Here is an 18,893-nt window from a genome sequence, read left to right on the forward strand (position 1 = left end):
TAGCGGTGAGCTCCGGTCGGCAGATTAGGGGTTAATAATTGAAGGTAGGTGTCGGCGATGTTAGGGAGGGCAGATTAGGGGTTAATACTATTTATGATAGGGTTAGTGAGGCGGATTAGGGGTTAATAACTTTATTATAGTAGCGCTCAGGTCCGCTCGGCAGATTAGGGGTTAATAAGTGTAGGTAGGTGTCGGCGACGTTGTGGGGGGCAGATTAGGGGTTAATAAATATAACATAGGGGTCGGCGATGTTAGGGGCAGCAGATTAGGGGTACATAGGGATAACGTAGGTGGCGGCGGTTTACGGAGCGGCAGATTAGGGGTTAAAAGTGTAATGCAGGGGTCAGCGATAGCGGGGGCGGCAGATTAGGGGTTAATAAGTGTAAGGTTAGGGGTGTTTAGACTCGGGGTACATGTTAGAGTGTTAGGTGCAGACGTAGGAAGTGTTTCCCCATAGGAAACAATGGGGCTGCGTTAGGAGCTGAACGCTGCTTTTTTGCAGGTGTTAGGTTTTTTTTCAGCTCAAACAGCCCCATTGTTTCCTATGGGAGAATCGTGCACGAGCACGTTTTTGAGGCCGGCCGCGTCCGTAAGCAACTCTGGTATCGAGAGTTGCATTTGCGGTAAATATGCTCTACGCTCCTTTTTTGGAGCCTAACGCAGCATTTGTTTGAACTCTCGATACCAGAGTTAAATTTATGGTGCGGCCAGAAAAAAACCCGCGGAGCGTTAACAGCCCTTTTACCGCCGAACTCTAAATCTAGGCCTTAATGTTTAAGGAAAAAAACATTGAATTACAACTAAGAATAATATTTTTGTGCAGTAAGAAAAAATATTAGTGATCCAAAAAAATATAAATTGAACAATCAGCCAGCAGCTACCATACGCAAAGAAATACGGTTAATCTCTAGGACAGTGTTGTCATTCTGGAAGTCCGCTCCTCATAAGAAAAAAAAACAATAATAGTAATGCTTTGCACAGAGGCACAAACAAGTGAGTGACTTTTAAATTTAACACTTAATCCACACATTCCATAATTTATTTACATTTATTAATAAAATATTCTGTGTTTCTTTCTCATGTTTTTCATAGAATTCTAAAGAAAAACTGTAGACTTGACTTTGAGGGAGGAGACAGACCTTAAAAAAGAGGATGCTACAAGGAGTTCACGGGTAAGAATTATCAATACATGTTTACTTCAAAATAATTTTTATTAAACCGGCATGGAGTGCTGCTCATAAAGACGGTTTTTAATGTAAATTTCAATTTTTAAACTTTGTAAAATAATATAAGTATCACAAGTGTGAGTCATAAAATTATGTTATATAATAAAGTTCTATCTATGTTTCAGGTCAGGAAACATTGTGTAGATTCAGATATATTGCATCCAATATGGATTTGTGCATTTGATCAATTGATTGCCTCTGATCTCTGTTGACACGGGCTAATGCCCTGTCTATGTGTCTATGGACATCTTTTCTCATATTGTTGACCGCTTTTGTTAATTTTTTTGTTGCCAGCAAATTTTCCAGAAGTAATTCTTCCGTACTGTTATACCGATGTTGTTCTTCCAGTTGAGGAGCTTGAGTCTGGGCTGTCTGCTCATCCACAATGGGGGCATGGTCTTCTGTTGATGTTTGGTCAACGATGACAGATGACGATGGTGAAAAGCATGTTGCTTTAATATTTTCAACAGGACTTCCCTCTACACAAAGAACAGGTGAATGCAGTTTACTGCTATGGCTTCCACCTGCAGAAATGCCGCGTAGTTCTGAAATCGATGAAACAGTAATCAAATATTATTTTGTTGTATGAAAAACAATGTATTTGTAGACATGTTGTACAGACATAGAAAGACTCTCGCTAAAATATTTCTTCCATAATATCTAAGAAAAATACAGCAACAGACTATCCACAAACTTTTATTATACATTATTCGCTCAAATATATTTTAATATCCAGGATGGACCGATTTTATCTCTCTGTCAAATCTAAATAAAAGTTATATTCAATTAAAGGGATACTAACCCCACATCTTTTCTTTCATGATTATGATAGAACATGCAATTTTATGCCACTTTTTAAATTACTCCTATTATTATCAATTTTTCTTTGTTCTCATGTTATCTTGATTAGAAAAAGCATTAATAAAAGGTTAGGACCCGGACCATTTTTAGTTCGGCACCTTGGTAAAGCTTGCTGATTGGTTTGCTACATTTAGCCACAAATCAGAAAGTGCTACCCAGGTGCTGAACAATAAATGGTCCGGCTCTAAAGCTTACAGTACTGCTTTTTCAAATCAAGATAGCATGAGAACAAAGACAAATTGATAGTAGGAGTAAATTAGAAAGGTGCTTAAAATCTCATGCTCTATCTGAATCATGAAATAATTTTTTTTTATTTAGTATCCCTTTAATAAATTTATTTGTATAAAAATTGCGTTATAAATCATTTGTAGCTGATTATTTTTGATATAGTAAAGGCTTAATTACATAAAATGTCAAGATAATTTTTGCCTGTCTTGTTTGTTTACATTTTCAGTTTGTTATAACTTACGTGGAGGAGTAGTGGGCATCTCTCCACTTCCGAAGGCTGCTACTGGTGGGATCCGAATCCGAGTTACTAACGCTGTTAAATCTAGAATAAAATCAGCACAAGCCAAGGTATACTAAATTATAGATAATAAGTTTGTGTGAAGACATCAATATTTATTTGGATTTTTAATTTTTTTTTTTTAAATTGTAAAGCATTAAAAAAAAAATTTTTAAATGAAAAGGTGAATAGTGTGCCATACATTTAGCAGAGAATGGTCAGCTGATAGTCGCAACAAGTGGATGGCCGGCAGAATCCTTATCAGGCTGATGAAAGTCATTATATTAAAATCGCGATACAATGGATAATTAAACAAATATTTGACTTTCAATATTTTGAAAGAGCAGGAAATATAAAGCAGCATTATAAATGTATAGTCCTATCATAACATTTGTTTTGTTGTCTTCTTATTATTGTTATTTTATAAATAAAGAATGTAAGCAAGCACTATGCCACTATGCATGGGTTGGAAAGAAAAAAAAAACAAACGTGGACCAGGCTTACATTATTGATTTCTAAAACAAAGATAATATTAGAAAACAAAGAAAAATTGATTATCAGATACTGTAATTAAGTAGGTTCATTTGCTGTTCTAGCAGATTCTAGTATGAAATCATGAAAGAAAAATGTTTGGTTCATTATATCTTGAAGCACAACACTTGATCATGGAAAGTAACTTTCCAATAAAAAGGTAACAGGGCTAGTGAACTGGGACAGGATACATTTTGAATGTAATACTCTGTGCGAAAAATCGAATCTTCAATACATCTATTTTTTTCTAAAACCTATGTTTGTATTTCTTATTTAGGTACTTACCAGAACTAGGCTGAGGCGTGCTTGGGGCTGATCGCCCTGCAGATTTTTTTCGGTGATCTGGAAAACATCAAGGATAAGAGACAGGTAAGTGTAACACGTGTATTAGTGAACAATAGTTATTAGTGATGGGCTAGGGAACTGGGACAGGGTACTACTATTTGAATGTAATACTCTGGGAGTAGAAATCTATTCTTCAATCCATTTTTTTTATTCTACAACCTACTTTGTATTACTTATTTAGATACTTACCAGAAATAGGCTGATCAGTGCTTGGGGCTGATGATCGCCCTGCAGATTTTTTTCGGTGATCTGGAAAACATAAAGGATAAGAGACAGGTAAGTCTAACACGTGTATTAGTGAACAATAGTTATTAGTGATGGGCTAGGGAACTGGGACAGGGTACTACTATTTGAATGTAATACTCTGGGAGTAGAAATCTAATCTTCAATCCATTTTTTTTATTCTACAACCTACTTTGTATTACTTATTTAGATACTTACCAGAAATAGGCTGATCAGTGCTTGGGGCTGATGATCGCCCTGCAGATTTTTTTCGGTGATCTGGAAAACATAAAGGATAAGAGACAGGTAAGTCTAACACGTGTATTAGTGAACAATAGTTATTAGTGATGGGTTAGGGAACTGGGACAGGGTACTACTATTTGAATGTAATACTCTGGGAGTAGAAATCTAATCTTCAATCCATTTTTTTTATTCTACAACCTACTTTGTATTACTTATTTAGATACTTACCAGAACTAGGCTGATCAGTGCTTGGGGCTGATGATCGCCCTGCAGATTTTTTTCGGTGATCTGGAAAACATAAAGGATAAGAGACAGGTAAGTCTAACATGTGTATTAGTGAACAATAGTTATTAGTGATGGGCTAGGGAACTGGGACAGGGTACTACTATTTGAATGTAATACTCTGGGAGTAGAAATCTAATCTTCAATCCATTTTTTTTATTCTACAACCTACTTTGTATTACTTATTTAGATACTTACCAGAACTAGGCTGATCAGTGCTTGGGGCTGATGATCGCCCTGCAGATTTTTTTCGGTGATCTGGAAAACATAAAGGATAAGAGACAGGTAAGTCTAACATGTGTATTAGTGAACAATAGTTATTAGTGATGGGCTAGGGAACTGGGACAGGGTACTACTATTTGAATGTAATACTCTGGGAGTAGAAATCTAATCTTCAATCCATTTTTTTTATTCTAAAACCTACTTTGTATTCCTTATTTAGGTACTTACCAGAACTTTGCTGAGACGTGCTTGGGGCTGATCATCGGCCTGCAGAGTATTTTCGTTGATCTGGAAAACATCAAGGATAAGAGACAGGTAAGTCTAACACGTGTATTAGTGGACAAAAGTTGTTAGTGATGAGTGAATCATAATGTAAATATAAACCTATACAGGCCAGGTAGTGAAATATATATAGAAAATATTGTCAACAGACCCTAATAGGCATTTAAGGTCATGGTTGATTTTTTATATTGTAAATTTTTGAAGTCACATTACAGAAAAAAGGATGCAATGGCCACAGCGTATAAAATTCAGGTATTGGTGAGGTAGGGAAAGAAAAAAAAAAGGGCCTTGGGAGGGAAAGAGAAGAAAGATGACATGAGGAAAAAGGATATAGAGGAACAACAAATGAAGGGGCATAGGGGAGTGAGGGGAACACAAAAGAAGGGCCATGGTGAGGGAGAAGGATGATATATATATATAATTATTATTTATATAGCGCCTTTCTCACAGTGGTACTCAAAGTCTTGAAGGTCATTTTCAGCGCTCGCTCTCAAAATTTAAAAAAATCGGCTGTTGGATAGTTATAGTTGTTACTTATTATTAAGAAATGTAATGGTACTCATTTGAGCGACATCAAAAGGATTAAGGGCTGAGTTGGCCCTGCTGGGATTTGAACATTTGTATCTTTGAACAGGCTTTTGTAGTCATGGCATTTTGACAATCAAGCTACCTCACAAGACTTATAAAAAGTGTGATTTTGATTCTCTCATATACAACTATGCCAGATGCATTCATATTCCATCTTTCACATTCACAATTCACATACACTAGCAATGTATGTGGATGATGGAAATTGAGTTTTGAAATATGTTTATGTAACTATATATGCTGCCTAGAATGCAACTCCTGTCATACATGATTTTTTGCCCTTACAGATATGGGTCTTTCTTTATTTGTTTAAAAAAAAAAAAGGGAAATTGTAATAGCTAAAGGATAAATCTATTGTCTTGTATTCCACTTTATTCCATTTTTTTTTGGTTTTTATTTCCACACCCATGCAAAGTAATCAAAGTAATCGTATATATAATTTTACTCACCATCTCTCTTTTCCCTGACAGATTTGTCTCTCCTACTTGAGCTTCCTTCTCCAGTGACACTTCCTTCTCCAGTGACAACAGCCTCTTCAAGAAGCTTGTCCCGCATCTCCATCTCCCAACGGTTAAAACGCACTCTCTTTGTGGAGTGCATCAATGACATTTTCTTTTTTACAATGGCCCTGCAATCATAATACCTATAAATAAAATAAAAACATATTTTTGGTTATTGATAAACTATACTGACTTTATTTGAAAATAAGGATTTATTACATTTTGCATCAGATACATCCAAAGAATACCAGCGGAGCTATTGGAAAGGAATGACAGTGCCTGACCTTTACCACGGATTTTTTTTGTTGTAAAAAGTTATATTATAGAGATGGATAGATTAATAGAAATATATATACATAAATTCACAGGTTATTGTTGTTTTATATGAATGTAAAATTTAGTTATGTAACAAATAAATTGGGTTTTTTTTGGTAAAGTTAGTACAGTAGTCTTTGATTATCTGTTATACATTGAAATGGACTATAAAGTGAAAATAAAGTTTTCTGATTCTGAATCAGCTAGATCAGAATCAGATAATTGGAAAGTTAAGGGGACATGAAAAGAAAACAAAATATTTTGCCTGATTCAGATAGAGGATATCATTTTCCAAACATTTAGCATTTACTTTGATTTTCTAATTAATTTCATTCTCTTGGTATCATTTATTGAAGGAGCAGCAATGCACGAATAATTTCTAACAAATCACCTGGTTGAGCCAATCAAAATTGAAATATATGTATATGCACTGTGCAGCCACCAATCAACAGCGAGAAAATAGCTTCTCTGCTGCTCCAAAGCTTGCCTAGAAAAAATATTTCAACAAATGATAAGAGAAGGAAGATAATCAAATAATAAACGTTATTTTGAAAGTTATTTAATTAAAATTTTATTATCTATATGAATCGTGGAAGAAAGTTCAAGAAACATTGATTCATGTCGTTTTAAATATATACATTTAATAATTTAATTCATTTATATACATTTTATTTACAGTCTTTTTATGTAATAACTTCGTGAGCATGTGCAGAAGCTCACAGGGTATACATATAGGGCATATTTATCAAGGTCTGGCGGACCTGATCCAACATAGCGGATCAGGTCCGACAGACCTCGCTGAATACGGCGAGCAATACGCTCGACCTATTCAGCATTGCACCAGCAGCTCACAAGAGCCGCTGGTGCAACGCCGCCCCCTGCATACTCGCGGACTATAGGACGCCAGTAGGGGGGTGTTAATCAACTCGATCGGGTTGTGTTGTTGCGAGTTTTGTCCGCCTGCTCAGAGCAGGCGGACAGGTTATGGAGCAGCGGTCTTTGTGACCGCTGCTCATAACTGCTGTTTCTGGTGAGCCTGCAGGCTCGCCAGAAACACGGGGCATCAAGCTCCATTCGGAGCTTGATACAACATATGACCCATAGTCTGTGATTGGATGATATCTGTCACATATACAGGTGACCATAAACAAATATAATTGGTATAAAAATAATTGTATAGATTTTAATGAAGTGTTAGAATTGCATTGTATTTTTATTAGCTATAGCTACTTCTTAATTATGTTATTTATTAAACAGCATGAGCGGTCCTTTAACAATAAGATATTTATATTATAAGGACAGGTATGTTTAGCTGATGCTGTCATGCACATACTAGAGAGTGAGACTGCAGCATGAGCGGTCCTCTAACAATAAGATATTTATATTATAAGGACAGGTATGTTTGTCTGATGCAGTCATGCACATAACAAGAGAGTGAGACTGCAGCATGAGAAAAACATACCTGGACTTAAAAAATAATACAACCAACGCTGAATGTGCAGTGGAGAGTATAGAAAACTGCACGAGAAAAGCATGAGGACGGTGCTGCTCAAAGTGAATTTGATAATAAATTGATAAGTATAAATTTTTTTATAAATGAATATTTAAAGGCACACTGAAGACAAATTTTTAATTTCATGATTCGGGTAGAGCATAGAATTTTAATAAAATGTAATACTATTATTTTTTTTTATTAATATTTAGTCAGTCTCTTTGGAGCTTGATTTGAAAAAGAAGGAATGTAAATAATTGTTAAGCTTAAAGGGACATGAAAGCCAATTTTTTTATTTCTTAATTTAGAAAGAGAATGTCATTTTAAACAACTTTCTAATTTACTTCTATTATCTAATTTGCTTCATTCTCTTGATATCACTTGCTGAAAAGCAGATCTAGATATGTTCAGTAGCTGCTGATTGGTTGCTGCACCTAAAGGCCTTGTGTGATTGGCTCACACATGTGCATTGCTATTTATTCAACAAAGGATATCTAAAGAATTTAGCAAATTAGATAATAGAAGTAAATTGGAAAGTTGTTTAAAATTGCATGCCCTATCTGAATCATGAAAGTTTAATTTTAAATAGACTGTCCCTTTAAGAAATGGAACAATTTTTGGTTCAGCATCTTGGATAGCGATTGCTGATTGGTGGCAACATTTAGCCAACAATCATCAAGCAGTACCCAGGTACTGACCCAAGGATGGGCTGGCTCATAGGCTTACATTCATTCTTTTTCCAATAAAGAGATAGTTACCAAGGGGTTAATTTATCAAGCTCAATACGGGGCTTCATGCCCCTGAGGCTCGCAGGAAAAGTTATGAAGCAGCTGTCATTTATCGATGTGCGGCGGACATGATACGCTACATCGTATCATTTCCCCTCGCACATTAATACATTGACCCCCAAGAGAACACAGAAAATTTGATAATAGGAGTAAATTAGAAACTTGATAAAAATAAATATTGATGCTCTATCGGAATCGAAAAATAAATAATTTGGGTTAAGTGTCCCTTTAAGTTTCAATCTGCCTTTGTGCCCCCTTGCCTTTATTTATAAATCATGAGAAGTAAAATATATATAATCCAAAAAAAGAATATATTTAGTATTTTTTGGGCAAAGTTTCCATCTTTAATTCTGTATATATTATAAAAAAGGCCTTAAATGGATAATTAATAAAATAGCAAACACAAAATTTTTATTTCAAGATAGAGATGAAAATTTAAACAATTATATAATTTAAGAGTAAGTCATTAATTCTTCATTCACATGGAATCTTTATTTGAAAGCAGGAATGAGCATTTTTTAGGTGCAGAATTGGTTTAATAAATGTTGCCAGTTGCCACCAATCTCAAAAGCTCGCCAGGGGGTACTAAAACAAAAAATGGGACGGCTATGTCCTGTCCTTAAATTATCAAGCTACAATTTCAAATGAAGATAAGAGAAAAAAGACTAATTAATAATAAAATAGGAGTCATTAGAAAGTTGATTAACAAATAAATGCTCTAGCAGAATCATGAAATATATTTTCAGAGTTTACTATCCCTGGCTTTAAGCTTGACTTACATTCCTGCTTTTTCAAATAAAGATGCCATGACAATGAAAAATAATATTAAATTGAATGTATTTCTTTAGTTTACACATTTTGGCCTGTGTAGTATGTACACACAGGCTAACTAGAGTTAGTTAATTTTTACTATAAAAGAAAATTGTTTTTGAAAACTTACCGGTGCTTGACACAGGCGGCTGTACGCTCCACTCCCCCAACTGCGAAGACAGCATCGCAAACAGTGTCCCATGCCGCTTGCTTGGCCGACGAGGAAACACTTGATGAAAATAAAATGTGCCTGACTTTGAGCACAGCTGACACTAGGCACCAATTTTCATCGGCTGTAAAAATTGGCCCTCTGTGCCTTGGTGATGTGGCAGCACGCTCTTCAATAGCATCAGACTCAGAGGAACTTGTTGTAAGTGGCCTCCTCCGCTTACTAATATGTTTTTTGGCACTGGTGTGCTCACCATGCCTCTCCTTGTCCCTACCTAGCCTAGTAGTACTAGTACTACCAACTAGGTCCTTAAACTGCCTAATCCTATCCCTATGATGAATCCGACGCCTAGATTCCTTACCTCTATCACTATCCCTATTACCTTCTCCATGGTCCCTATCCCTACCTCTAGTACTACTCTCCCTAGCTACACTGTCGCTATCTCTAATGTCCCCCCTATCACCTCCATGAACAATAGCAATTTCAGACATTCTCTCCAACAACCTGCTCTCTGTCTTCAGTCTTCAACTCACAAAAAAATTTAAGAATAAGATATGTTACATGGGTGTGGCTATAGTGTGCAGACTGCAGGAGTGATGCAAGCATAATTAGGCTGCATGATTGGCTGCACACTGCACACACAGTATAAATAATTAATTATAAAGATAGTGTTTAAAAACTTTAAAATAAAATAAATGACATATTACAATTACAAATACATTTATTATTGTTGTTAATATATTACAGTCATTTAAAAGTGGAATACAATATACATTTCATTTAGGAATAATATTTGATATGATTAAATAATATCAAATCGATTAGAAAAACAAATCGAATGTATCAGAAATAATCGAACCGTATCGTATACGAAATTACAAAACGTAAGAAATTAATATTCGGACCGAATTTAAATTCGGAACGAAATTACGTATCGGTCCGAAATAACGTATCTGACCGAAATTACGTATCGGTCCGAAATTCGAATTGCGGTTACGAATGCATCCGAAAGAACGAATTAACGAAACTACGAACGGTACCGAAACGAATAGAAGGCATTACCGAATTGATTTGACCGAACCGAGCCGAAAAAATAAAAAAACTAATCGAAACGAAACGAAACAGATTTTTAGACCGCGCACATGTCTAATTACTTGTGTCTCTCTCAAGCGGGTTTCCCTTTTGATATTTGCTATGTATGCAAATATGTCTCCCCTCAGTACCGCTTTTGCTGCTTCCCACAAAGTAACTGGGCTGGAGACCAAATTTTTGTTATTTTGAAGATAGTCTTCCCATTTCTCCTTAAGCCACTCTCTAAACTTTACATTCTTATTCAGATATTTAGGGGGGGAAAAACTTTGTCTTCTGACAGCAGTTTTCAAATCTGGGATGTTCAAAGTGATTGGTGCATGGTCAGAAATCAGAATTTCTGCAATTTGTGCTTTAAACCCCCTTTGATATAGACTATCGTTGATTAACATAAGGTCGATCCTGGATAGAGATTTAGTTGTTTTGGAGTAGCATGTGTAATTTCTGCTGTCGGGGTTTTGTACCCTCCAAATATCTCTGACTGCTAAATTCCGCGTGATTAATTTAAATATTTTGCTTTCTAGCTTGTCTTTCTTGTTTATCTTTTGTGTCACTCCACTTCTTAGTCTGTCTAGAGGGGCTCGCGGGGACATATTGAAGTCTCCTGCTATGATTATATGACCTTCCGCTATTTGCAAGATTTTTGATTGGAGAGAGTCCCAAAATCCATATTCGATTATATTGGGCGCATACAGATTACATATGGTGTATATTGAGTTTGAGATTTTTAATTTTAATATTATAAACCTGCTAAGTGGGTCAATCAATGTGTCTAATTTTTCATAACTTAGTATCTTCCCTAAGAGAATAGCAACTCCTTTTTTCCTGTTAACTGAGGGAGAAAAAATGCATTCGGCCACCCAGGAAGATTTCAATTTTAACGATTCCTCAGTATTGAGATGTGTTTCTTGGATTAACGCTATGTGAGTATTTATTTTCTGTAGATGTGCCAGTATTGTTTTTCGCTTAATAGGTGATACAATCCCCCCTATGTTCCATGAGGTGATTTTAATATCCTTATTCATGATCTTATTTTTATATCTCTAGAGGGCGATAATTGTGTGAAAGTTAATCTTAGGGAGTGGAGGGCGCACGCCAAGGTGGAGGGGGGGGAGGGAAGAGAAAAAAAAAAAAAGAGGAGAAACAGTAAAAATAAAATATCCCTAACGACAACATAATTACATGCAATCATTAGTTCTTGCTATTTGTCTAACTTATATGGGTTTATCCATTGGCCCCATATTCAGTTATCTTTTTCTCAGCTTCCTCTGCCGAGTCAAAAAAAAATGTTTGAGTATAAGTTTAAGTCTGGCTGGGAATATGACAGTCGTCTGCCAACCCAATTTCAGCATTCTGCCACAGACCGGGGAGAGCTCCCTCCTCTTTAAGGAAGTCTCTATGGAGAAATCCTGAAATAACAAAATTTTGTTTTCATTGTGGAAAATAGGTTGATTTTTGCGATAAAATTGAAGAAACATCATTTTGTCTTGAAAGTTCAGGAACTTTGCGATAATAGGTCTAGGTCTGATCAGATTAGTTGAGGTGTCAGGAGCTCTCCCCAGTCTATGAACCCTTTCAATCAAGATGGGTGTTTGTGTTGGGGGAATTTTTAACAATTGGGGTAAAACATGTGTCATCACCTGCATAAGCTCATCCTGTTTAAATGACTCTGGGAGGCCTATAATCCTAAGATTATTCCTCCTTGATCTATTTTCTAAGTCTTCAATTTTAGCCTGAAGTTTCGAAATCCTGAGCTGATTATCTTCAGTTTTTGCAAAATATGTGCTTGTTGTGTCTTCTAGGTCTGAGATTCTCTGCTCTGATTCTTGGATTCTTTTTGAGAATTGCCTGACCTCTAAGGTCAGAAGCGATATATCCTGTCTAATTTCATTTTTTAGCGAGTCAAATTTTGGGGTGATGGCTTCTAGTATACTGGCTACGAGATTTTGTGTTTCATGTGAAGTCGATATATTTTGAAGTTTTGAAGGTGTTATTTCTATGAGAGGCTCTGCCTGTGTCCCTGTAGGGTTCTTATTCCTGCGGTCCTTGTTTTTGGCTGCCATGCCTAAATTGGATTTACCCGTGAGTGATGGTGAAGTGATATATTTATCCATAAACAAAAAGAAAACACCCAAAAAGAGAATACGTGCGAGCGTGCTATGTGACACAAGAGAAAGTGCTGGAGAGGAGAATGTGTTTTAAGCCCAATCGGGATTTAGGTGCAAAAAAAAAAAAAAAAATGGGGAAAAAAGCGAAAAAAGAAGAGATAATCGCGTGCCTCTCGTTCAGTGGTGCCTATTCCATGACGGCTGTGAAATACAAATATAGTGAATTACCGCTTTAAGACTAATTAAAAGTGAAGACCCTCAGTATTTTAAAATCCAAATCTGCCCACGTGCTTGGTGTGCTCAAATGCTGAAAATCAAGGACGTAGGTTTTTACAAACTTTATAGCCTTGGGACTATTTTTTATCTGGAGTTCCCTCTATATTAACTTTTCAATCAAAGGTGTGCTCTACCTCTATAATCGATGGCTTAGTGTATCTATTCCTCTCTTGATGAGTTCCCTAAATGACCTCCTATCCCAGCCGGGAGGAGAGAGTTCAATCACACACCTATCTTAGTGAATTTTTATGAGTGAATAGAGGTTCGCACAACATTTTCTATAATCATTTAGACTCAGAAACTGTTCTTAATTTATCAAGAGAAAACAATTATTTAGTCTTGAGCTTCAAAGACTTGCTATATTGCTCAAGTTACATAGGTGCGTGGAGTGTATGCTACTTGATTTATCTTCCTGGAATTTACTCCAGCTAATTCTTCCCCTCTCTTACCACAAAACCCTTTAGACCTGAACCTATTTGCTAATCAAATCAGATTACTGTTTCGAAAACTTTCAAGCTTGCAGCTACTTATAAGTATAAATGCCAAGAAAATTATTAGCAAGCCAGTTCTTAGTAGCATAAGTGTCTACTGCGGCAAGTAAACAAAAAGAAATGAGTCTTATTTGCCTCAGGAGGCATACGCATACTCAGAATATTCTGTATTAAATCAAAGATTTATTTTTAAGCTTTACCCTTGTCTCTATGTTAGAGCGTTTCAATAGGCCTTCATTTATCTTTTTAACCCCTAGTGTTCCTTTTGCAACTTTTTCCTCTTTACCGTGCATTGAGGATATTAAACACCTCATACATTTGCCTAGGTAATCCCCAATCTATCCTACTTTTTTAACTTTGTAGCTTTTCAGCCAGCTAATCTCAGCTAACATTCTCCATGCTGATAGAACACCAAATTACTTTTCGTAGGAGTAACAATGTATAATGATTATGGGGTATATATAGCCCACTCCAATGCCAAGTGCTCTAGACCCAAACAAGGTTATATATTTCCACTTAGGTTAGAGTGCTGTATATCTACTTAGAGTTTAAAATAGCTAGTTTCCTGAAACCAGTAACTCTTATACTTTCAGTACATTTTTTAACAATATGAACAAATACAGATACAGGTAGTAGCAATCAGTTAGTCTTTCCACTTGTAATAAACTTAAAGTAATGTTCAACAAACTGTGCTCTATACTTTCATTCCTTAAAGCCACCGAGTATTCCTTATCGTGGGGGCATGCAATTTTAAACAACTAGGTGCTGATTAGAGGCTACACATATAGCCTTTTTGTCATTGGCTCACCTGATGTGTTCAGCTTGCTCCCAGTAAAGTAAAAGAAAAAAATTGTGTTTCATGTCCCTTTAAATCTGTGCCCAGTTTTTCTCTTCTGATTGCCCTGTTACAGAGTAAAAGGAGCTAAGATATTGTTTTTAAGTCTTCATTCAGCACCCTGACTAATTATTAGCCTCACTATGAATATGTTTGTTAACAAGTTAACCTTTTTAATGCAAATTATTTAGGAATAACTGTAGGTTAATTTATTGTGATGATACAAAATATCAAAGAAACTGTAAATAATATCAGAGGTTAGGAAATACAAATTTGGGGGTATGGAATCATAGATAGTGAAATGACAAATTATGAGATTTGCCAGAAAGACTAAGCATTTTTTTTTACAAACCACATCAAATGCACCAACAGGTAAACTATATTTATTTTCAGTAACATTTACCCAATATAGACAAAAAGATTTATCTAGCCATGATGTTTATATAACTGAAAATCTTTTACAAAATGTATAATGACAAAGGTAAAATACAAGATATATATATATATATATATATATATATATATATATATATATATATATATATATATATATATATTCTTCCTGTGATAGAGGGCACAAATATAAGATAATATACCATAAATATATAAAGTGATGCATATGTATTATCTAACTGATTTTATAATAAAAATGTTAAGATATGATTAAAGGAATAGAGCTCAGATAAGAATGCTAAAACAGCTTATACATTCCACATCTCCTTAAAGGGACATGAAACCCAAAATGTTTCTCTCATGATTGAGATAGAGAATGCATTTTAAGCAACTTTCTAATTTAATTCTATTATCTAATCTGTTTCATTCTCTTGGTATCATTTGTTGAAGGGGCAACATCGCACTAATGGTTTCTAACTGAACACATGGGTGAACCAATCACAATCGATATATACATGCAGCCACCAATCAACAGCTAGAACCTAGGTTCTCTGCTGCTCCTGAGCTGGCCTAGATAAACCTTTCAGCAAAGGATAACAAGGACACACATTAATTAGTATAAGTAAACTGGAAAGTTGTTTAAAATTGCATTCTCTATCTGAATCATGAAAGAAAAGTTTTTGGTTTTATGTCCCTTTAAATTATTTTAAACTATTTATGTAGCACTGTTTTGATTTGATTTATTGTTTGCTTTTCAGATTCAAAGGAAAGTTTCAGTAAACATTTTGTAATAATTTCCTGCCATATGTTCCTAATTAAGAAGATACATAGGCTGCATATGTTTTTAATGACCCTCATTGGAGATATAATTTTCCAAGCAGCTAATATCCCATAAATTCCTAATTTCTTATTTGTAAACATTTGATTTTTTTTGTTTTGTTAGATAATTTTTGTTTCTCCATTTACATGTTGTTATTTTCAAGACCCAAAAGTTAGTTTTCTGGAAAAAAAAATTAAAAATTGTAGACATCAATGTTCACATGTACAGTAGGTTTCTTAATTAAAAGGATACTAATCCCAATTGGTTTCTTTTATGAGTCAGATAGCCCAGCAATTTTAAGCAACTTTCTAATTTACTCCTATTATCAATTTTTCTTCGTTCTCTTGGAATCTTTATTTGAAAAAGCAGGAGTCTAAGCTACACAGGTATAGATTTAATGGTTATGATATTGTTTACATTTTATAGAGTAACTATAAATAGCTTTCTTTTAGGGACAGGAATGAGTTTATGTCTAGGGGACACAAGATAATCAAATATGATAGAGGTTTGATAGCCTGTATACAATGTTGTATATTTTTAATAGCCAACTAACGTTTCAAGAACTAAGTGGTTATAAGAGGTGTGTGAATGTTCCCTTGATGGCAGACGTTCTGCCTTTTGTATGTTTCAATAAAACAAATCTTAACATTAGAATATTGAAAGTTCAAGGACAGTAAAATCAAACCTACATTTTCATGATTCATATAGATCATGTAATTTTAATCTACTTTCTACTTTACATCTATTTATTTTGCTTTGTTCTACTGGTATCTTTTGTTGAAAAGCATACCTAGGTATATGGCTCTTGTTACTGGCTCACCTATGCATTCAACTATCTCTCATAAGTACATTGCTGCTCCTTCAACAAAGGATACCAAAAGAATGAAGCAAAGGCAAAATGTTTAGAGAATACATGAGATTTCAGCTACTCCCATGGAATGCTCCTGTTCAGCCCATTAGCAGAGACGGAGGAAACTCATTTTAAAACAATGTGTGTGTGTATATATATATATATTTATATACATACACATATGCACACACACACATATATATATATATATATATATATATATATATACAATCACATACACAGTTACACACACATATATGTGTGTGTATGTGTATGTGTTTTATATATATATATATATATATATATATATATATACATTTTTTTTCCTTCTTTTTTTAAACATTTTATCTTGACTGATAATGAGCCCTGCTCCTGTGCAGGAATCCAATACAGGCATATAGCAGTAGGTGGTGGGAGGCTGTTCCTTTTTAGAAATGCTACGCCTTCCTGATATCAAATACATTGTAAATGCAGTTAACCCAGCAGCTAGCTAGCAGAGGGGACTGCAGTTTTAGCCTTTTTGGCAGTCGTGGGGTTAACTGCATCGGCTATGTATTTGAGCCATTTTTAGAGAGCAGAAGATTGCGTGTGAAGGTTCCATAATGATTACATACCCTAAGTTTCAGATTGTAGATGTCCCTAGGGGGAAATATAAGTAAGTGGCTTTCCCTCCTCTTCAGTCTCCTGCATGGGCTCTGCTTTTGGACTTCTATAGATTGATCAGCTGCTACTGAGATCACAAACAGAAAGTGAAAGTAAAACAGCCATTTTAAAAATGTGTGCTAAAAGCAACCACTAGATGGAGCTGGTTTGAAAGAAATCGCATACAAATTAATGCAGTACAGTCTCACAGCTTTTAAATTGCGGCAATTAATTGCAGTTTTAAATTGTATATGCGATTAATTGTGCAGCCCTACTGCAGAGGATAATTAAGTGTGTGCTGTTTTCCAGTTTTTTAATTTTTCACATTAAACATTGCACAATTATTTTCTTGTACAGTGCCACCCCTGCTTGTGTGATTGTTGTCTAGAGCAGGGTCAATAACCCAAACAAGCAAGTTTGGGGTATTTGAACTCTACTACCTCTGAGGTGGCAGAAAGGTTAAGATGACCACCACTTCTGAACTTAAAATCAAGCAGGGTTGCATGAGCAAGCAGCCTTCTGCTGCTTGTTAAATGGAGCCCTTAAAAACCAAATATTACAAAATATATATGAAAGCATGCTATTTGTATAGGTTAGGGTCTTGTGGGACTTTTCCTGCATATCTCCTTAGCTGTACAGGATATCATGTACTCAATACATTTATATATATATTGTGGTCAAGTCGAGAGGGAACGCATGGGAACGGAGTTCCTGTTCTATTTTTGCAGGTGGAACTAAGTTCCCACTGGACAGAGAACAGAAACCCTTCAGTAAACACTGCTGTTTGTGGTGGGAGGAACTGGAGCTCAGTCTGGTTAGAGGGATAGTGAGATCCTCTAGTATTGGCCAGTAACACTTCCTACAATACACTAAATACAAGTCTCTCAGCGGTCCTGCTATGTGATCACCCCACAATGTATGTAACAAACTTCTGTGTGGCTTGTTTTGGCGTAATTTAGCTACCCTCAGCAGACATAGGACTATTGCACCTTAAGTGAATAAGACTCTATGACAGAGTTGGAGTCCCAAGCCCAAAGACAACCATTGAACCATTTATAGGTTTTAAATTGCTTTCATTAACCAAAATGTATAGATTATACACATATAAATACAGTGTTTGTGTGTGTGTGTGTGTGTGTGTGTATAAAACAATATTAATTGTTTGGGGGTGGAAGTCTTGGTGAGTTCCCACACTTTTGTTTGTAGGACTTGACCCCTGTGTGTGTATATATATATATATATATATATATATATATATATATATATATATATAGTATATATATATATATATATATATATATATATACACAGTATATAGATAGATAGATAGATAGATAGATAGATATAAAAAAAGTCAAAACTGGCTTCACAAAGGTGTTTGAAAACTAACTTGAAAATAGAGCTTTTAGCGAAGATCCTAAAACACATTAGAATAAAAGAGACAAAAATTAAATATTGTGATCATGTTGAATGAAAAGGTGGGCTTTTCAGCCAGAAAAAGAGCTTTAATGCCTCAGCCGACTGTGATCAAGGCCGGTTAAAGTAATAATTTTTAATGTTAGTCTTTTTATTTCAAATGTTTATGTCTTTGTTCATACATTTTTTTATTATGATTTATGTGAGTCCTATTATAATGTATGTGTCCTAACACTATAAAGTTTAGCCTTATTGGGCTGAATCATTCGATTCTAATATACCAAAATAGAATTCCAACACTGCAGTACTATGCCTCAAATCAAGACTGCACCGAATGAGACTCCCTGGCTTTATATATATAACTCAATTACATTGTCTGGAACACACCTGAGCAGGGTGGTGTGCTTTAACCAAAGGGATTTGGTCGGTCTCCCTTAAATTTATGAAATACAACAAGGGGGTTAGGTTTGGTCATTTTGGCAGCACTCCCACAATATGTGTGCTAATATATAAAATGTTTTTGTTAGGTGTGCATAACCAAACCCCCTTGTATTTAATAAATTTAAGGGAGACTGACCAAATCCCTTTGGTT

The sequence above is a fragment of the Bombina bombina genome, chromosome 5 (genome assembly GCF_027579735.1).
Source record: "Bombina bombina isolate aBomBom1 chromosome 5, aBomBom1.pri, whole genome shotgun sequence".
NCBI classification, from domain to species: Eukaryota; Metazoa; Chordata; class Amphibia; order Anura; family Bombinatoridae; genus Bombina; species Bombina bombina.